Raw genomic sequence first — 22,461 nt, forward strand, 5'->3', positions numbered from 1 at the left:
TTAGATGCCAGGTGTGCCCAATCAAAGGAAAACTACTTAAGAAGGACGTTCCACATTATTAAGCAGGCCACAGGTTTCAAGCAATATGGGAAAGAAACAGGATCTCTCTGCTTCCGAAAAGCGTGAAATAGTGCAATACCTTGGACAAGGTGTGAGGGATCAATACTATGTATATTGTTTGAAAAATATTATCCTCACACATATGTATATACATTTCAGTTCTTTGTGTAATATACTGATATATATAACAAGTTCTTTGTTCATGTCGGACACACCTATGGAAGACACCGCCCCCTGGAATGCAAAGAGGAGTGTGCAGAAGAATGTATAGGAAGACTTACAGCAGAAGAGCCAATGGAATTCAAGCAAGTCCCACATCTATAGGGAGGGGCATGTGTCTTCTCTGTGTGTGTTTCTTTGTTCTGAATAAAGTTCAGTTCCTCCTGGCTGACATTGAAGCTGTACCTCAGACATTTGTGTGGTGTACTTCTCTCCAGGCATGCCTTCAGCTTTCAATTTACAGAGGTGGTTATTCGGTGTGAAATACGGACCTGACATTTGGCGCCCGAACAGGGACTTCACTCGAGGAAAAATCAAAATCCGGACAGTCGACAATCACAGGGTGAAACAGAGGACTCAAAGTTGCCCACTGAAGGAATTTGATCACCTCCGAAATAACACGGTAAGCGAATTGATTTTATAAATCTTCGTCTTATCTGTGTTAGTGGGCAGTCTTGTGGCGATCTGTAGAACCCTTTTGTTGATTTCCTGGATTATCTCAGGCGACAGAGGTGATATTTTCCGCTGTGAGGTAAAAAAACCTGTGAGACCTTAGTCGCGCCCGACTAACCATCTTCTGGGTAATTAGGGACTAAATAAAGATTATATAAGCGATCGGAGAGTTATCGACTGTGAAATTGTAATATTTCCAGCGTAGCCGGAGAATCGAAATAAAGATTATATAAGCGATCGGAGAGTTATCGACTGTGAAATTTTAATATTTCCAGCGTAGCCGGAGAATCGAAATAAAGATTATATAAGCGACCGGAGAGTTATCGACTGTGAAATTTTAATATTTCCAGCGTAGCCGGAGAGTCTAAAATAGAATTATATTTCGGCGGACCGGGGGCTGTAGACTGAGGAATTTTAATATTTCCGGCGAGGCCTGGGAGTCGTTGACCGAAAATTGTTATATAAATTACGTGTATAATATAGACTGTTAGGCATATGATTTAATGAAGCGAAGAGAAGAGGAAGTTAGGAATAAGAAAGGTATTGTATGTATTAGAAAACAGGACCAGCCGACGCCCGGTAATGGCTTCCGTACCTCATGTTGAGTGTGTCCTCATTGTTGGTGGGAAACCACCCCCCCTTCACAGCTGCGCACTGTGTTTCCAATGGGAGAGGCTGCCCCCCCCTGCCCCTGATGTGGCCACGCCCGGCCCAACCAAATCAGTATGAAATAATCACCTTGTTAAGTTTGTCATTTGTAGTGTTTTTTCTATTTACAGAAGTTCCAGTCTAGTTCACTGATGAAACAACACGTCATCATAATATAGAGATGGTGGCCGACAGATTGTATTGTTAAAGATTATGTGGTTGATGTTTTGAACGTAGATAATTCCTATACAATGGTGTGATGAATGATTGCAGATACGTATGTTGTTTTGCCGGCATTGAAAGTGTTAAGATTGTGAGACTAGAAGTTGTGAGAAATGAGTGTGTGACCCCCCTCCCTCTCCCCTGTAGTGTGCTGTGTTTGGGAGGAGGAGGGGGGCTGACTGGGTGCAGTCTGCAGGGCTGATGAGACAAAGGATTTCAATATGCACTGCTTTTAGATATATATATATATATATATCAGTAATGTGTACAAACCTAAATAAATTTCTTCTCTTTTGCGCATGCGCTGTTGTTTATAAAAGTTACGATATTTATGTGTTATGATGTGATCAGATTTCATGTGTTTTGATGTTAATTCAGATGTATTAAACTTTAGATACTGTGAGACACTGGGTTTTGAAAATGTATGTGCCCCCACCGTTCCCTATTTATATATACAGTTTATTGGTTTGCAGTAATTAATGTTATCAGAGATAATATTTTTTGTTTTATTGAATAACTAACTACAATTGTTTTGTTTTTGATTTCACACATGAGTTATGTCATTGTAAAGATCAAATGTATTTTCGTCAGGAAAAAGTCATTTTTGTTTCAGGCTGTTGCACATTACAGGGGGTTAAACTAGTGTTATGTTGAGATGTAGTTTTGAACTCTGCTACATTACTTTCGCAGAGTCCACAAAGGGGGGAAGGGTGAAGGAACTGATCAGGTACAATTTTGGTTTGATCAGGTACAATTTTGGTTTGTTTTGAGTTAATTAATTTGGTTTCAGAAGATCTAAAAATGTGTAAGAGACCCCAATGAGTAATCCAGATTAAATGTGTATGAGAGTAACCTACATTTTGAGGTTTGTGTAGATGGTTGTGTAAGAGACCATCCCCCTCCAGCAAATTTACACAGGAGGCAGAGGTGACGTCACTCACACGAGTCTTTATGGATTTAGATGAGGGAGAAGGCAAAACAAAAATTGTCTGGACATTGTTAATTTGATGTAAAGTTTTTAGGAATGTTTTCTTTTTATTTGTTTTTGTATTAATCAAGTATTTGCAGAACCTGATAAAAGTGAGATTCTCAAAGTGCTCGTGATTATCAGATGAGTGTGGAGAAGTGTATAACATTTGGTTTTATTTTAGGGAATGAAGACGCCACCCCTTTGAGATGTTCTATCTATATGTGACATGGGATTTTAATGTAAATTTGTAATAAAGAGATATTTTATTATACAATATGTACAAGACAGGATACGAGGCACCAGGTAAATTACCCAGAAACCACTCTCACCTTCTTGTTCATCTCAAGGAGCGGAGCTGGAGGTGCTCGCTGAGGCTTGTAACCTGGCAGAAGGTAAGACGGCCGACATTTACACTGACTCTAGGTACGCTTTTGGCATCGCCCACAATTATGGGCCCATTGGTAGTAGGAACTTTATTGGATCATCGGGTAAGCCAATTGAGAGAGCGAGAGAAGACAGACCTGACAACAAGAGTATGTGCAGCCAGGTGTCAGTAAATTGGCTTGTCCCTGAATACAATAATGCCACCGCTAGGTTTGTAGCAGCCGGCATGATGTGCGCACGGCATGACATAGGTAAAACAGCAAAGGTACCTGTGAAAAGTGAAGCCCGGCCAGATTACCCGTCCCAGCGACTGCAGTACAACTACCCGAGGTAGAAGTGTATGACAAAGTGCTCATGTGTGTAGACCTGTTCTCAGGGGGGGGGCCTGAAGCCCGGCCTGTATTTTTCCCACTGCAGACCTTGTGTGTAAGTGACGGGGGGAACAATGTTATCCCAAGTATTGAACTGGTGTTTGTACAATGATAAGATGTCAGCAGTTCTCTAGACATTGTCCCAAGGTTAGTTTGTTTAATAACTGTATTTAAGAAGGGTTGTGGGAATATTAAATACTGAGGTTAAGTTTTATGTAAAGTTCTGGACCAGCCTTAGCATTGGACTATTAGAGTCATGCGTCAGATAAAAGGTACAGAAGTGGAATATTCCCATTAGATAACATTTTTATTTGTTTATTTTTTATTTTTGTTGTGAAAGGGAAATTTTAGAGCAGAGAATTCTGTGCAGTGTATATGTGTATGTATAGATATGTATATAAAGAAGAAGAATCAATTTGTAAGTTTTAGTTACTGACCAGTGTGAACGTTTGATGTAAAGATGCTATTTGTTAATGTTTTTCTTCAAATTAATTATTTGATTAAGATCAATTAATGTTTATACAATGAAAAAGCTTGTTCTCCACAGGAAGAGTCCAACTGGGAGCGGAAGGCGTGAGAACCAGATTCTGACAGAATGTGGATAGATAAAGGAAGGTAAACCGGTACCACCCAAGGCACTCTTGATGGCTTTTGCATTGATGGTGTATGACCTCACATATGCCCCAAGACTGCAAGGATCGATTTGGTAAGATCTAATTGGTATGTCCCAGGTTTTACAGCTGTCGCTGCTAAATTCTGTTAGAGCTGTTTGATTTGCCTACAGAACAGTCCTGGCAGACCGGTGTCAACCTTATCATACCCGCCTCCCACGAAGAGAACCGACCTTGAGAGGCCTTCCCAGGTAGAACGAACCAGATTAGAGTAAGAAAAATAGGTTTAAGACGCTTGTCAGATAAACATGTGGAATCTGTGTATCTTTCTGTGAGGTGGAGATGTTCCAGGCAATCAGCTGAGATCAAGGTACAAATCCTGCTGAAAGGGTATCACCAAGTGCAAATGAAATGTACCCAATAAGTTACACATCTTCTAGGTGCCCTGTCCATTGTAACAGAGAAGTTTTTCCTTATATAAAGGTGTTTGATGTCATTTAGGGGCCTGACATTATTGTATGTACTTAGAACAACGTTTATAGTGTATGCGGATGATATCACCAGATTAGTATTTATTTTAACAATTGACAAGAGTTGGGGGTCCCCAGCAAGTGCCAGTAAATATGAACTAAAAGACTTTTAACACGATGAACTCCAGCACTGAGATGCGGCAGGCACAGCCTGAGCCAGTACAACGCGTTTATCATAAACTGACGGCAGTGTCACAATTCTAAGCGGCCGCCCAGACAAGTAACTTGCCAGAGGAAGAGTACAGATGCGGAGGGTTTGATAGTCACAGTACAACTCCACTAATCCGCCTATGTGGGATCTCACCCCAGGCTCACAACATGAGGTGCTATGTACAGCCTGATGACGTAAACCAAAGGAGACGGTGTCGGACAGATGAGAAGGACCAAACCAAGTCCTGATGACGTCAGCAAAGATCAAAGTAAAGACCAAAGACCTGAGTGAATCCGTCAGCAGGATCAAGTGTTTTGATAAGTAAGTGGCTAGGAGGGGGTAATAATAACTCCCCCACTGGACACCAACGTAGTCTGACTCCACAATTGTGTGGGTTACCCTGAGGGTGACAGTCAGTGAAGAGCAGAAGACAGGAGAAGAAGAAGACGATGGTGTACAGGACTGGCAATTAACTGATGTGACCCGAAACCTGAGGGTGATAGCATTATGATTATTAGTTGAGGCCCTATTGTTTATAATGTCTGAGGTTTATAATTATAATGTATGTGTGTAAATATGCCACGGTGCTGCAAATTACAATCTGAGGAGTTTTATGTGGAGGTGTGAGGTGAAGGTCACTGTGCTGCCCATGACCTGTCATATCTGCAGGGGTAAAGTCCCATTAGGACAGTAAGTGACAGTGCGACAATTACTGTTAATAAAAATGTAGACCGGATTAATTATATATATATATATATTACAACCAGCAGCGGTTTGTAGACTATATCAAGACAACCATCCTGTATCCAGAGGAGAATAGGGAAAGTTAGGACCACTCCGACACCTTGGAAGTCCAGGTACAAAGGGGGGTTACTGATCAGGAGTAGCTCGTCTCAAGCTGGTGAAGAAATCCAAAACCCCTACCCGCCTGGTTCGAGTGGTCAGTGGTAGGTTGCTAGGCAAGACTCAGGGATAGAGTAATAATATTTTTAGGGGGGACTGTGAGGGATCAATACTATGTATATTGTTTGAAAAATATTATCCTCACACATATGTATATAGATTTCAGTTCTTTGTGTAATATACTGATATATATAACAAGTTCTTTGTTCATGTCGGACACACCTATGGAAGACACCGCCCCCTGGAATGCAAAGAGGAGTGTGCAGAAGAATGTATAGGAAGACTTACAGCAGAAGAGCCAATGGAATTCAAGCAAGTCCCACATCTATAGGGAGGGGCATGTGTCTCCTCTGTGTGTGTTTCTTTGTTCTGAATAAAGTTCAGTTCCTCCTGGCTGACATTGAAGCTGTACCTCAGACATTTGTGTGGTGTACTTCTCTCCAGGCATGCCTTCAGCTTTCAATTTACAGAGGTGGTTATTCGGTGTGAAATACGGACCTGACAACGGTATGAAAACATTGGATATTTCAAGAAAACTTAAGCGTGATCATCGTACTGTGAATAGATTTGTGGCTGATTCAGCGCACAGACGGGTTCGTTCAGATAAAGGCATAATGAGGAAGGTTTCTGCCAGACAAATTAATAGGATTAGGAGAGCAGCTGCTAAAATGCCATTGAAAAGCAGCAAACAGGTATTTGAAGCCGCTGGTGCCTCTGGAGTCCCGCGAACGTCAAGGTGTAGGATCCTCCAGAGGTTTGCAAGTGTGCATAAAGCTATTATTCGGCCACCCCTAAACAATGCTCACAAGCAGAAACTGTTGCAGTGGGCTCAGAAATACATGAAGACTAATTTTCAAACCGTGTTGTTTACTGATGAGTGACGTGCAACCCTGGATGGTCCAGATGGATGGAGTAGTGGATGGTTGGTGAATGGCCACCATGTCCCAACAAGGCTGCAACGTCAGCAAGGAGGTGGCGCAGTCATGTTTTGGGCTGGAATCATGGGGAGAGAGCTGGTAGGCCCCTTTATGGTCCCTGACGGTATGAAAATTATGTCTGCAAAGTACGTAGAGTTTATGACTGACCACTTTCTTCCGTGGTACAAAAAGAAGAACCGTGCCTTCCGTAGCAAAATTATCTTCATGCATGACAATGCACCATCTCATGCTGCAAAGAATACCTCTGTGTCATTGGCTGCTATGGGCATAAAAGGAGAGAAACTCATGGTGTGGCCCCCATGTTCCCCTGACTTCAACCTTATTGAGAACCTTTGGAGCATCCTCAAGCAAAATATCTATGAGGGTGGGAGGCAGTTCACATCAAAACACAAGCTCTGGGAGGCTATTCTGACATCCTGCAAAGATATTCAAGCAGAAACTGTCCAAATACTCACAAATTCAATGGATGCAAGAATTGTGAAGGTGAGATCAAAGAAGGGTCCTATGTTAACATGTAACTTGGCCTGTTAAGTTTTTTTTGATTGAAAGAGCTTTTGATATCTGTAAATATGACCTCCTGATGCTGCAAATTCAACAAATTACCATTTTAGTTCTCTTTACAACCTTTAAAATGTTTTGATCTCTGTTGTGCATAATAATTTGAAACAGTGCATTTTGAGTTTTTTACTTCTAAAAGAAAATCTGTTATCATTAGGAGATTTGTTCAATAAAATTCGCATTATACTCCAACTGTTGATGGCTTGAAGATTATACTGACTGTCATTTGCATCGACTATTTAGGAAAATCAGCGAAAAATAACATTTGCATAATAATTTGGAACGTGGTATAGTCCATTTCAAAAGCCATAATTTATTTTTTTCCATACACAGTCATGTGAGGGCTTGCTTTTTGTAGGACGAGTTGTATTTTGTAATGGCACCATTTTGTGGAACATTATTCACACGACAGGGTCCCGACCGAGCCCGAGTGTCGGCCGTTTGTCCTGGCCGGTTTGCATTCGTTTTGCATTCCGTTCCAGGCCGGGCATATCTGGACAGTGACATCAGGGGCAACTCCTGAAGGGGAATCCCCATGTGGCCGGTGATTCCAGTTCAGGAAAAGCCCCTGTCGTCTGTGTCCATTTATGGACGCTGAACGTTACTGGCTTCGCCTGGTGTAGAATCCCCAGTCACAGAGTGTTCGGGGATTCCGCTTCAGGAGTTTCCCCTGATGTCACTGTCCAGATATGGACAAAGACATCAAGCGCTCTGTCCAGAAGCGGAATCCCTGAACACACGGGGATTCCGCTCCTTCGGGGAGCTAAAGTGAGGCTAGCACATAGCAGAGCAGGGAGATACCTCCCTGCTCTGCTATAGTGGTGTCGCTACAGCAGTAGCAGACGCAGCAGCTGCTAGCGGCACCATCGGCCATGGGAGGTGTCGCCGGTCAAGGGCGCTTTTAAAACAAGAAGGGAAGGGAGCCAGCGCAGTGCTCCCTTCCACCTGCTGTACACCCGGGCCCTGCCACTCAGTGTAGAAACTTACCTCCAGCGTACAGCCATTCGTCCGAATGGCAAAAACTCCTCCTCATCACATGCACTCTGAGGAGAGAGCGAGCGACGGTAGACACGGCCGTCACTCGTGACACATTCCGGTGATGGCCGTGTACTACCCGGCCCCATAGACTTCTATGGGAGCCGGGCGGTCGGGTGAACGGCTGAAAATAGTGCCATTTTTTTGACGGCCGGTTTTCATGGTTCGTCAAAAAATCGGTCGTGTGAATAGCCCCATTAGGGGTCTATTGTTCCTACTGCAGCCGAGTGACAGCCGTTTTATGAACGGCCGTCACCCGGCTGGGAAACCCTGTTGTGTGAATAAAGGCTTAGGCCTTATTCACACAACAGGGTCCGAGTGTTGGCCGATAAAATCGGCCGTTTTGGGCCGGTTTTCCCGGCCGGTTTGCATCCGTTCCGATCCCGTTCCGTGTTGCCATTTTTAACGGCCTATTTTGACCCATTTTGCATCCATTTTTTTCCAGGTCCGTTTTAAAATCGAATGAATATAATTTGTAAATTTTTGCCACACACTTCCGTCTGTAGATAATGCCACACACTGCCCTATGTAGATACTGCCACAGCCCCCCTGTAGGTAGTGCCACACAGCTCCCTGTAGGTAATGCCACACAGCCCCCTGTAGGTAATGCCACACAGCCCCCTGTAGGTAATGCCACACAGCCCCCTGTAGGTAGTGGCACACAGCCCCCCTGTAGATAGTGGCACACAGCCCCCTTGTAGGTAGTGGCACACAGCCCACTGTAGGTAGTGGCACACAGCGCCCTGCAGGTAGTTCTACACAGCACCCCCCAATGGATGGCACCCCCCCCCCCCCACGTGTCTGTAGATAGCGCCACCGTTCCAGGAAAAGTCCCTGATTTCAATGTCCATATATGAAGATTGTGAAGTCAGGGACTTCTCCTGGAGAGGAGACACCGGCCACAGGGTCGGGGATTCCGCTTCAGAAGTGCCTGACGTCGCTGTGTCCATATATGGACAGTGAAGCCAGGCACTTCTCCTGGAGCGGAATCCCCAATCCCCGGCCACAGTGTTGCCGAAGCTCCTATAGGGAGCAAAAGACATACCCTCCTCCTCAATTGAACTTCGCACGGTGAGAAGGAGAGAGCGAGCGACGGAAGACACGGCCGTCACTTGGAGCACATTCAAGTGATGGCCGTGTATTACCCGGCCCCATAGACTTCTGTGGGAGCAGGGCGGCCGGGAGAACAGCCGAAAATAGGGTGTGTCCCATTTTTTGACGGCTGGGTTTCCCGGGCCGCCAAAAAATCGGTTGTGTAAATAGCACAATTAGGGGTCTATTGTTCCTACTGCAGCCGTGTGACTGACGATTTTTGAATGGCCGTCACACGGCCGGGAAACCCTGTCGTGTGAATAAAGGCTTAGGCCTTATTCCCACGACAGGGTCCGAGTGTCGACCGATAAAATCGGCCGTTTTTCCCGGCCGGTTTGCATCCATTTTGCATATGTTCCGATTCCGTTCCAAGCCGTGTTGCCATTTTTAACGGCCGATTTTGACCCAATTTGCATCCGTTTTTTTCCCTGTCCGTTTTAAAATCGAATGAATTTCATTCGTAAATTTTTGCCACACACTTCGCTCTGTAGATAATGCCACACACTGCCCTCTGCAGATACTGCCAAAGCCCCCCTGTAGGTAGTGCCACACAGCCCCCTGTAGGTAGTGCCACACAGCTCCCTGTAGGTAATGCCACACAGCCTCCTGTAGGTAATGCCACACGGTCCCCTGTAATGCCACACGGCCCCCTGTAGGTTGTGCCACACAGCCCCTTGTAGTTAGTGGCACACAGCCCCCTGTAGGTAGTGGCACACAGCCCCCTGTAGGTAGTGGCACACAGCCCCCTGTAGGTAGTGGCACACAGCCCCCTGTAGGTAGTGGCACACAGCCCCCTGTAGGTAGTGGCACACAGCCCCCTGTAGGTAGTGGCACACAGCCCCCTGTAGGTAGTGGCACACAGCCCCCTGTAGGTAGTGGCACACAGCTCCCTGTAGGTAGTGGCACACAGCCCCCTGTAGGTAGTGGCACACAGCCCCCTGTAGGTAGTGGCACACAGCCCTGTAGGTAATGCCACACATCCCTGTAGGTAATGCCACATAGCCCTCTGTAAGTAATGCCACACAGCCCCCTGTAGGTAATGCCACACAGCCCACGCATAGGTAATGCCACACAGCACCCTGTAGTTAGTTCTACACAGCACCCCTCCATAGATAGCACCCCCTACCTGTCTGTAGATAGCGCCACCGTTCCAGCAGAGGTCCCTGACTTTACTGTCCATATATGGACAGTGAAGTCAGGGACATCTCCTGGAGCAGAGACACGGGCCACAGGGTCGGGGATTCCGCTTCAGAAGTGCCTGACGTCACTGTGTCCATATATGGACAGTGAAGCCAGGGACTTCTCCTGGAGCTGAATCCCCGGCCACATCACCGGGGATTCTGCTTCAGCAGTCCCTGACTTCACTGTGTCCATATATGGACACAGTGAAGTCAGGGACTTCTGCTGGAGTGGAATCCCCAATCCCTGGCCACAACATTGCCGAAACTCCTACAGGGAGCAAAAAACATACCCTCCTCCTCCTCACATGCACTTCGCACTGTGAGGAGAAGGAGAACACGAGTGACGGAAGTCACGTCCGTCACTTGGAGCACATTCAAGTGATGGCCGTGTATTACCCGGATCCATAGACTCCTATGGGAGCCGGGCGGCCGGGAGAACGGACGAAAAAGGGCACGTCCCATTTTTTAACGGCTGGGTTTCCCGGGCCGTCAAAAAATAGGTCGTGTGAATAGCCCCATTAGGGGTCTATTGTTCTTACTGCAGCCGTGTGACGGCCATTTTTTGACCGGCTGTCACACGGCCGGGAAACCCTGTCGTGTGCATAAGGGCTTACTGATTAACTCTCATTAACATTTTTTGGGGGTAATGGAAAAAACAGCAATTCCGGTATACTTTCTGTGTCTTAAATTTATACCATTTATCATGTGGTATAGGTATAATAAATGTATTTTGCGAGTAGTTATGATTATAGTGATACCAAATTGTTATAGCTTTTTTAAGTTTTACTGCTTTTGCACAATTAAAACACTTTTTATAAAAATAAAAAAAAGTACGTGTTTTTGGGTCGCCATATTCTGAGAGCTATAACGTTTGTATCTTTCTGCAGATGTGGCTGTATGAGGGATTTTTTATTTTGTCTAGAACTACTTGTAGTTTTTATTAGTACCTTTCTGTGGTACATAGGGTTTTTTTGATTGCTTTTTATTGTGTTTTTTAAGTAGGCAGGAACAAAAAATGGCATTGCAATCGTTTGATCACTTTTATAATATAACCGATAAATACACAGGACAAAAATGTATATATGAATAATAAACAACTTACTTTATTGTACATATACTAGTACATCAATAGAAACATACAATTATGATTAAAATTGGAGAAGGAATTGGCCCTAAGAAAAGGTGGTAGGACTGGGATGATATACAAATAATGCAAACATATATGTGTGTTAGGGAACAGAAATTTTCCCATACATACACATGATCACCACCCCTATTGATAACAGGTAAACAGCTACATAGAATATACGTAGCTTAGCATAGGTACATATCAGAATAGGGATAATACAGCAACATGATGATATAGGAGAAATACTAACCACAGCCTACCACCAGGCCAGAAACGAACGTTTCGCCAAAAGCTTTGTCCAGGGCATGCCATGATAGAGGATCACATGTTATTTATATAGACAACGACCAATTAAAAAGAAACACTTGGTGTAGCACACCTGACTTATGCAGATTTACCTGATGATGCAGTGCACATTCAATTCAAGAAGATGCCATCGGTTAATATTTAACAAGGAAATGGCGCTGCACATAATAGTTTGTGTGGACGTCGGGTGTGTATGTAGTGCGTGTCTATCCATGCGCCATGACGCAGCGTCATGACACCATGACGCACGGAGCGCATAGCAGCATGAAAGAGGCTTCGCTAGGAATGAGTCATGACGTCATAACACGCACGTCCCGATGCGGCGAGAGCGTCAAAAGATGGAAGGGGCATGGAGTATTTGAAGATACTGATAGGTTTAAGCCAATTGCTATAGGGGGTGTGTGTATGAACAGGCGCTGCACATGAAAAGAGACAAAGAGGGACTATTAGGGTATGTTCACACAGCTTATTTACGGCCATTTTTCGGGCCATAAACGGCCGAAAAACGGCCGTAAAATCGGAGGCAGAACGCCTCCAAACATCTGCCCATTGATTTCAATGGGAAATACGGCGTTCGGTTCCAACGGGGCCTTTTTGTACGTGGCCGTTTTTAAAAAACGGCGCATAAAAAGACGTCCCGTAAAAAGAAGTGCATGTCAGCTCAAAAAACGGCCGTAAAAAAAAGCTGCGAAAAACGCGAGTTTGCTTAAAAAATGGCTGAAAACAGCTCCGTATTTTCAGACGTTTTTTTGCTAAGCGTGTGAACATACTCTTAAAGTACTTCAAATAAAAAACCTATACGTATGGAGAATATTTAGAAATATCTAATAATAATTTTTTTAAAAAAGCATTCGATAAACATAGCAATACCGTCTTATAGTGTACACTAATAAAAAGTTCTGCAAATAAAAGGTGCAAGGTGCCGAATATCATTTGGACAGTGACATAATCTTCATGATTTGGGCTCTGCATGTCACCACATTGGATTTTAAATGAAACAACTGAGATGCAATTGAAGTGTAGACTTTCAGGTTTAATTTAAGGGGTTGAACAAAAATATCCTGTGAAACGTTTAGGAATTACAACCATTTTTCTACACAGCCTCCTCATTTCAGGGGCTCAAAAGTTATTGGACAAATTAACATTACCATAAATAAAATGTTTTTTTTTAATACTTTGTAGAGAATCCTTTGCAGGCAACGATTGCCTGAAATCTGGAACCCATGGACATCACCAAACGCTGGATTTCCTCTTTGTGATGCTTTGTGAAGGTCTTTACTGCAGCTGTCTTCAGTTGTTGCTTGTTTGTGGGTCTTTCTGCCTTAAAGAGACTCTGTCACCACATTATAAGTGCCCTATCTCCTATATAAGGAGATCGGCGCTGTAATGTAGGTGACAGTAATGCTTTTTATTAAAAAAAAACGATCTTTTTTCATGAGCTTTCTTAATGCCGTTGTACAGAGGAGTGCATGACGCTGACCAATCGGCATCATGCACTCCTCTCCATTCATTTACACTGCACTAGCGATATAGTTATATCACTATGTGCAGCTACATACACAAGCCCTAACATTACTGCAGTGTCCTGATAATGAATACACATGACCATCCAGCCTGGACGTCATGTGTACTCAGAATTCTGACACTTCTGAATCTTTTTTTGTGAGATTCCGGCAAGTGAAACCAAATCTCGCGAGATCACGGAGCTAAACGAGATTTGGTTTCACTTGCCGGAATCTCACAAAAAAAAGAGTCAGAAGTGTCAGGATTCTGAGTACACATGACGTCCAGGCTGGATGTTCATGTGTATTCATTATCAGGACACTGTAGTAATGTTAGGGCTTGTGTATGAGGCTGCACATAGTGATATATCTATATCGCCAGTGCAGTGTAAATGAATGGAGAGGAGTGCATGATGCTGATTGGTCAGCGTCATACACTCCTCTGTACAACGCCCACTTGGTCGAAAGTAAAAATACGCCCACTTGGGCATTAAGAAAGCTCATTAGCATAAACCAAAATCGCTCCTAACGTTGTGAAAAAAGATCGTTTTTTTTAAATAAAAAGCATTACTGTCACCTACATTACAGCGCCGATCTCCTTATATAGGAGACAGGGCACTTATAATGTGGTGACAGAGCCTCTTTAAGTTTTATCTTAACCCTTTCAAGACCGAGCTCATTTTGACCTTCATGACCAGCCCCATTTTCTCAAATCTGACATGTGTCTCTTTATGTGATAATAACTCCGGAATGCTTTTGCCTATCCAAGCGATTCTGAGATTGTTTTCTCGTGACATATTGTACTCTATGTTAGTGGAAAAATTTGGTCACTAAATTCATTGCTTATTTGTGAAAAACACCAAAATTTAGAGAAAATTTGCAAAAATTATGATTTTTCTCATTTTAAATGTATCTGCTTGTAAAACAGATAGTAATACCAAACAAAATAGTTACTATTTTATATATTCCATATGTCTGCTTTATATTTGCATAGTTTTTTCAACATTATTTTATTTTTCTAGGACGTTACAAAGTTTAGAACTTTAGCAGCAATTTCTCACATTTTCAAGAAAATTTCAAAAGGCCATTTTTACAGGGACCAGTTCAGTTCTGAAGTGGCTTTGAGGGCCTTATGTACTAGATAGACCCCATAAATCACCCCATATTAAAAACTGCACCCCTCAAAGTATTCAAAATAGCATTCAGAACGTTTCTTAACCCATTAGGCGCTTCACAGGAATTAAAGCAAAGTAGAGGTGAAATTTACAAATTTTATTTTTTTTGCTGAAATTCATTTGTAATACATTTTTTTCTGTAACACAGAAGGTTTTACCCGAGAAATGCAACTCAATATTTATTGCCCAGATTCTGCAGTTTTTAGAAATATCCCACATGTGGCTCTAGTGTGATAATGGACGGAAATACCGGCCTCCGAAGCAAAGGAGCACCTAGTGGATTTTGGGGCCTCCTTTTTTTTATAATATATTTTAGGCACCATGTCAGGTTTGAAGAGGTCTTGTGGTGCCAAAACAGTGGAAATCCCCCAAAAGTGTGACGGTTTTGGAAACTACACACCTCAAGGAATTTATCTAGGGGTATAGTTAGCATCTTGACCCCACAGGTATTTTGCTATATTTATTGGAGTTTGTCTGTGAAAGTGAAAATCTACTTTTTTTCTGAAAAAATATAAAAAAAAATAATATTTGCAAGGAATCAAGATTAAAAAGCACCCCAGAACTTGTAAAGCTACTTCTCCCGATTACGTCAATACCCCATATGTGGTACTAAACTGCTGTTTGGACCCACGGCAGAGCTCAGAAGGGAAGGAGTGCCATTTGGATTTTGAAGCGCAGATTTTGCTGGATTGTTTTTCAGTGCCATGCCGCGTTTGGAACGCCCTGGAGGGAGCAAAACAGTGGAATCCCCCCAAAACTGACCCCATTTTGAAGACTACACCCCTCAAGGAATTGTTCTAGGGGTATAGTTAGCATTTTGACCCCACAGTTTTTTTGCTGAATTTAGTGGAATTAGGCCGTGAAAATGAAAATCTACTTTTTTCTGAAAAAACATAGAAATGTTTAATTTTTACAATGAATAAAGGAGAAAAATTACCCCAAAATTTGTAAAGCAATTTGTCCTGATTACAATACGCCATATGTGGTAATAAACTGCTGTTTGGACCCACGGCAGGACTCAGGAGGGAAGGAACAATATTTGGCTTTTGGAGCTCAAATTTAGCTGGAATGGTTTTAGGGTGTCATGTCGCATATGCAAAGCCCCTGAGGTACCAAAACAGTGGAAACCTCCCAAAAGTCCCTTTAGGGGACTGGAACGAGCGATCATTAGGTTGCTGGTACAATACACTGCAATACTAATGTATTGCAGTATAATGTCATTTTACAGGCTCCTGTAACAGCGCGATCACTGTTCCTGTCCGTTAGTCCCGGGTTTCAGCTGTAATACACAGCGGACACCTGCAGAATATGGAGCGTGCCCAGAGCATGAGCCCGCACCATAAATAACCCCTCACACCACGACATGCTATTAAGTCGTGGTGTGCCAAGGCGTTAATGTGCAGCGGATGGTGCAAAGTGAAAATTCAAATTTTCCACTGATGTGCCATTTTAATGCACAATATATTGTGCCCAGTTTGTGCCACTGAAGACAAATACCTCATACAATGTTGAGCGGGTTCTCCCGGATATAAAATGTCATATATGTGGACGTAAGCTGGTGTTTGGGCACGCTGTGGGGCTCAGAAGGGAGGGAACGCCATTTGGCTTTTGGAGCGCAGATTTTGCTTGGTAACTGTTCTGTTTGGGGTTTTGCTGGTATTTCAGTTTATAATGTGGGGGGATATGTAATCTGTGCGGAGTACATCAGGGCATAATAAGAGGGTATAATAATGGGGTACATAAATAATAATTCGCAGATATGTGGCCGGTGTCTCACTGATAAATGGCGCCCAATCTTATCCGCTTTTGGAACACTCTGCACATTTTGCATCGCCATATTCTGAGAGCCAGAACTTTTTTATTTTTTCTCCAACGGAGCTGTGCGATGACTTATTTGTTGCGGGACAATCTGTAGTTTTCATTGGTACCATTTTAGAATTTTTTTGGAAGCAAAGTGACAAAGAAACATAAATTCTGACAATGTTTTTTGTATTTTTTTTTTACAGTATTCACCGTGCGGTATAAATGACATTTTACTTTATTCTGCAGGTCAGTACGATTACGGCGATACCATATGTATATAGGTTTTTTATGTTTTGTGGCGATTGCGCAATAAAATCACTTTGATAAAATTATTTATTTTCTGTGTCCCCATATTCTGAGAGCCATAACATTTTTATTTTTCCGTCAAAAAAGCGGTGTAAGGCCTTGTTTTTTGCGGGACGGGTTGTAGTTTTTATTGGTACATGCGACTTTTTGATCACTTTTTATTCTATATTTTGGGAGGGTTGATGACCAAAAAAAAGGGATTCTGACATTGTTTTTTAATTATTTTTTTTGCGGTGTTCACCGTGCGGGAAAAATAATATTATAGTTTTATAGTTTGGGTCGTTACGAACGCGGTGATACCAAATATGTGTACTTTTTTTTACATTTTCATTTTTTTCCTATAATAAAAGACTTATTATAGGAAAAAAAGCATTCTTTTTTTTTGTAACTTTTATAAACTTGTTTTTAAACTTTTATAAAACTTTTTTATTACTTTATTTTTTACTTTTTACTTGTTTTACTTGAAGACCTGCAGCACTGATAGCTGCTATAATACATTACACTACCTAGGTAGTGTAACGTATTATAAACTGTCAGTGTGACGCTGAGAGTCACACTGACAGGAAGCTTATGAGAACCAGCATCCGGCTGGTTCTCATAGGCTGCTGTGCATGGCAGACCCGGGGGCCGTTATATGGCCCCCGGTTCTGCCTTGTAACCGACTGCAGCACCAGCAATCGGTCCCCGGGAAAGTTTGTTGTAGCAACAAACTTTCCAGTTTGTTATAGCAACAAACTTTCCAGTTCGTTGCTACAACACACTTTCCCTGCGATCACATGACCGGGACCTGAACTAATCAGGTCCCGATCATATCTCCGGGACCAGAGGCAGGTGATAACAGCACGATCCGGGTGTCAGCGCTACTCTGAGACACACGGATCACGCTTTTAACACCCACCGTGAATTCACGTCGGCACTGCACAGAGCTCAGCAAGTGCCGACGTGAATATACAGTGGGCGGTCGGGAAGAGGTTAAGTAAGTGAAATGCATGCTCGATCGGGTTGAAGTCTGGTGATTGACTTGGCCATTGCAAAATATTCCACTTCTTTGCCTTAAAAAAACTCCTGGGTTGCTTTCACAGTATGTTTTGGGTCATTATCCATCTGTACTGTGAAGCGACGTCCAATCAACCTTGCTGCATTTGGTTGAATCTGAGAAGGAAGTATATCCCTGAACACTTTAGAATTCATCCGACTGCTTCTGTTTTCAGTCACATCATTAATAAACACCAGTGACCCAGTGCCTTTGGCAGCCATGCATGCCCATGCCATCACACTGCCTCCACCATGTTTTATAGCGGATGTGGTGTGCTTTGGATCATGAGCCGTTCCAAGCCTTCTCCATAATTTCTTCCTCCCATCATTCTGGTACAGGTTGATCTTCGTTTCATCTGTCCAAAGAATGCTGCTGAACTGGGCTGGCTTCTTTAGATGTTGGTTAGCAAAGTCTAATCTGGCCTTTCTATATTTGAGGCTGATTAATGGTTTGCACCTTGTGGTTAACCCTCTGTATTTGCTCTCATGAAGTCTTCTCTTTATGGTAGACTTAGATACTGATACACCTACTTCCAGGAGAGAGTTTTTCACTTGGGTAGATGTTGTGAAGGGGTTTTTCTTCACCGTGGAAAGGATTCTGTGATCATCCACCACTGTAGTCTTCTGTGGACGTCCAGGCTTTTTGGAGTTCACGAGATCACCAGTGCGCACTTTCAAGAATTTACCAAACTGTTGATTTGGTCACTCCTAATATTTGTGCTATCTCTCTGATGGATTTCTTCATTTTTTTCAGCCTAACGATGGTCTGTTTCACTTGCATTGAGAGCTCCTTTGAGCTCATGTTGTGTGTTCACACCAACAGCTTCTAAATGTAAATCAACTCCAGACCTTTTACCTGCTTAATTGATAATGGATTAACGAGGGAATAGCTAATGCAGCCCATTAAATAGCTTTTAAAATAATTGTCCAATTACCTTTGGTCCCTTGAAAAAGCGGCAGCTGCATATTAAAGAGCTGTAATTCCTAAACCCTTCCTCAAATTAGGATGTGAATACCCTCAAATTAAAGCTGAGTGTCTGCACTTTAAGGCCAAATTGATTATATAACTGTATATTCAATATGTTTTGATAAACAGCTAAAATGCCAAAACTTGTGTCACTGTCCAAATAATTCTGGACCTGACTGTATATATATGTATATGTGTATATATATATATATATATATATATATATATATACCACCGTATTTTGCGGACTATAGGATGCATTGGACCATAAGGTACACCCATAAATTGTAGAATAACAGTGGAGGAAAAAAAAGGTTTTGCCTTTAACTGTATATTTCCTGGGTAATATTGAGACAATAGGGTATCACGGTGCCCCAATACAATGCCAGCCACAGTGCCCCATAACAATGTCAGACACAGAAATACAAGAACTCACCAGACATCAGAGGTGTGGATTGGCAGGGGTTAATGGTGTTGAATCTGCTCTTCTTGCTGCTCTGTACATAGGAGGGGGCGTGGGACATGTCAGAAGTTTGTATTGGTGGGGGTCCGAGCACTGAGACCCCCACCAATCACTAGAACGAAGCATCTGAAGTGCTCGTGTGAGCGCTCAGCTGCTTTGTGTCTGTTCGGCTTTTTCCGGAAAGCCAATGTATCGGGCTCATAGACTTTCTATTGAGTCCGTACACGATACATTTATTTCCGGAAAAAGCCGAACATACACGAAGCAGATGAGCGCTCACACGAGCACTTCAGCTGCTTCATTCTAGTGATTGGTGGGAGTCTCAGTGCTCAGACCCCCACCAATACAAACTTCTGACATGTCAGAAGTTTGTCGAACATTTTGCTACACTCTCATCTAATAAAAATTGATAAATTGTGTCTGATCGGGAAGACCCAAAATGCCGTGACCTGAACTGGTTAAAAAAAAAAGATAATTTTATCGGATCTAAATGAAAAGATACGATCATTTTCTCAGATCGTGTGTTTGTTCACAACTGGCAAGTATATGAATTATTGTGAAGTGTAGCGTGCAACCACTGCAAACCAATTATTGCTGCTGGCTAGAGGTGCTTTTATTAATCTCTATGGTAACAACAAAGTTTGAAAATGTAGGTCATGTTAAGGAATTAAACAATCAAAGAAAATGAATACAATGTTCTCTGGTATATTTTCAGTTGCTTCAAAATAAAGAAAAGAACCTTTGTACACTTTTGAACCCCAATCTTTAAGAACACAGTGTTTTATGTAATTTAAAGCAACTTTTAAATTTACTTTAAATAAATGTTTTACTTTTTAAGATAAAGCTTCAATGTATCCTGTATACATGGAAAAGTGTATCCTGCCGTCAAGGCAGATTGGTGGTTGGGTAGAAAGCTGGTCCTGTGTGTCTCTGACACGCAGGCTCAATCTAATAACGATCACATCTAAGTTCATGAACCAGTTTCTTCATAGTTTATAAACCCGTCATCTCCCATTTTGATAGGTCAATATCTGGAATTAGAGTGTTCAAATAGTGTAACGGTAGGATACCTAATGAAAGGAGTTCACCTGGTGGTATTTTTTGACAAATAATGATGCCACATCTTAGTAGAGGTAATCAATCATGAGGGGAACATTAACAACAGTCTGCTTAATTTCTGCACATCTCTTGTCAGGAAGTGCGGTCCACCAAGTCTTGAGTTGATCTAAAATAGCTGACAGATAACATCGTTGGCCCAGGGTTTAGTTATGGTGGAAAAGGGGATCATGGGCTTCCAACCATCCCAAATAAAATCAGTCAAAATTCTCTGCAGTTTGGACATATAATATAAAAGGTATATCATCATCTTGGTGATAGCAACTCCACCAGCCCGTGATATAATTTTTTTTTTAGACTAGTTGGGTTGTTTTTGATAACAATGGGAAATACATTGTCAACAACTCCGAACTGGGACATGTCAGTGTGATTCCCAATACCATGTTGCTGCCTCTTGTAAGGAAACAGGCCCATTAACTATTGCTTAGACTAGGGGTAAAAACATTTTTATTTAAAACTTGGGATTTGATTGCATTTATTTTATAGTAGGAGGCCTCCAAAATGTTCAATATTGCTTTGAACAGGTGCTGGGTCAATAAGGAGTAGGATGACATCGTCAGAATATAAGGCGATTGTGTGAAATGATGGCCCAATAGAGATACCATGAATATCTGGGTTGCAGCAAATACATTCAGAGAAGGGTTCCATCACCAATGCAAATACAGTTAGGTCCAGAATTTTTGGACAGTGACACAATCTTCATGAATTGGGCTCTGCATGCCATCGCATTGGATTTGAAATGAAACAACTGAGATGCAATTGAAGTGTAGACTTTCAGGTTAAATTTAAGGGGTTGAACAAAAATATCCTGTGAAACGTTTAGGAATTGCAACCATATTTCTAAACAGCCTCCTCATTTCAGGGGCTCAAAAGTAATTGGATAAATTAACACTAGCATAAATAAAATGTTTTTTTTTTAAATACCTTGTAGAGAATCATTTGCAGCCAATGACTGCCTAAAGTCTGGAACCCACGGACATCACCAAAAACTGGGTTTCCTCCTTTGAAGTGCTTTGCCAGGCCTTTACTGCAGCGGTCTTCAGTTGTTGCTTATTTGTGGGTCTTTCTGCCTTAAGTTTTGTCTTAACTGGTTGCCGACACAGGACGAGAATGCGCATCCTGAGCGGCGGGTACTTTGCGCATTAGGACGAGCATTCTCATCTTGTGTGACAGCCGTGTCTGCGGGCGCAGCCGTAGCCCCGCTCTAACTGCTAAGAAACCTCTTCTCTCTGCCGTTAACCACTTGAATGTCGCGATCAAAGCTGATCGCGGCATTCAAAGCAAAAAAGAGAAGGGGGGACTGTCCTTTGATCGCGTCACAGAAAATCCCTGTGACACCATCCAAAGCCCATAACTTGTATGACCAGACAGCCCAGTGTCCATTGAAGGCCCTCAGGGCTGTCTGTCCATGTTTCCTGTTGTAAGAGCATACTGAGGTATGTCCTAACAACTGCCTTTGTAGAATCTACACACAGGCTAATGTACTGGCATATAGATATATGCCAGTAGATTAGAGTTAAAAAATAAAAATGAAAAATCCGTCTATGGGATTAAAAAAAAAAGTTAATTTAATTGTAAAAAAAATTAATGTTAAATAAAAAAAATTGTTAAAAAATACACAGAAATACAAATTTTTTACAATAAATAAACTTTTTTAAATATGAGTCCCAAAATATGAAATAATTTTGAAATATTTGGTATTACCATGACTGTAAGAACCTGAACAACAAATGTATAACATTATTTATGATAATTGTTTTATGGTGTAAAAAAAATAATATTAAAACTACATGTTAAAGAGCTGTAAATCCTAAACCGTTCCTCAAATGAGGATGTGAATACCCTCAAATTAAAGCGGAGTCTGCACTTTAAGCTCATATTGATTATATACCTGTATATTCAATATGTTTTGGTAAACCGCTAAAATGCCAAAACTTGTGTTACTGTCCAAATAATTCTGGACCTAACTGTATTATTGGGAAAAAGAGGCACCTTTGACGCCGCGTAAATTGACTGCATCGGCAAAGAAGTGCAGGGCACTTCTTTGCAACGTAATTTGAGGCGTTCTTCATTGAAGTCAATGAAGAGCAGCTCAAGATTTACGAGCGTCAAAGACGCCTCGCATAATACGAGGAGGAGCTTTTACGTCTGAAACGACGCAGCTATTTTCTCCTGAAAACAGTCTGTCTTTTCAGACGTAAAAGCCTCTCATCGTGTGCACATACCATTACCATTAGTTATATGGAATGTATCTGACAAAAAAAACAGACATCCAAACTTTTGCAGATGGCTGAAAATATAAGGTGAGAATTGTAGATTTAATAAGTTCATGA

At 42.2% G+C, this 22,461-nt stretch overlaps 1 protein-coding gene across 1 annotated transcript in view; it reads right to left on the reverse strand.

The window, feature by feature from the left end:
• Positions 1–22,461, reverse strand: part of QPCT (glutaminyl-peptide cyclotransferase) — a 121,658-nt gene that overhangs the window by 39,727 nt on the left and 59,470 nt on the right. The window lies entirely within an intron of this gene.

The sequence above is a fragment of the Rhinoderma darwinii genome, chromosome 4 (genome assembly GCF_050947455.1).
Source record: "Rhinoderma darwinii isolate aRhiDar2 chromosome 4, aRhiDar2.hap1, whole genome shotgun sequence".
In the NCBI taxonomy this organism is placed as follows: Eukaryota; Metazoa; Chordata; class Amphibia; order Anura; family Rhinodermatidae; genus Rhinoderma; species Rhinoderma darwinii.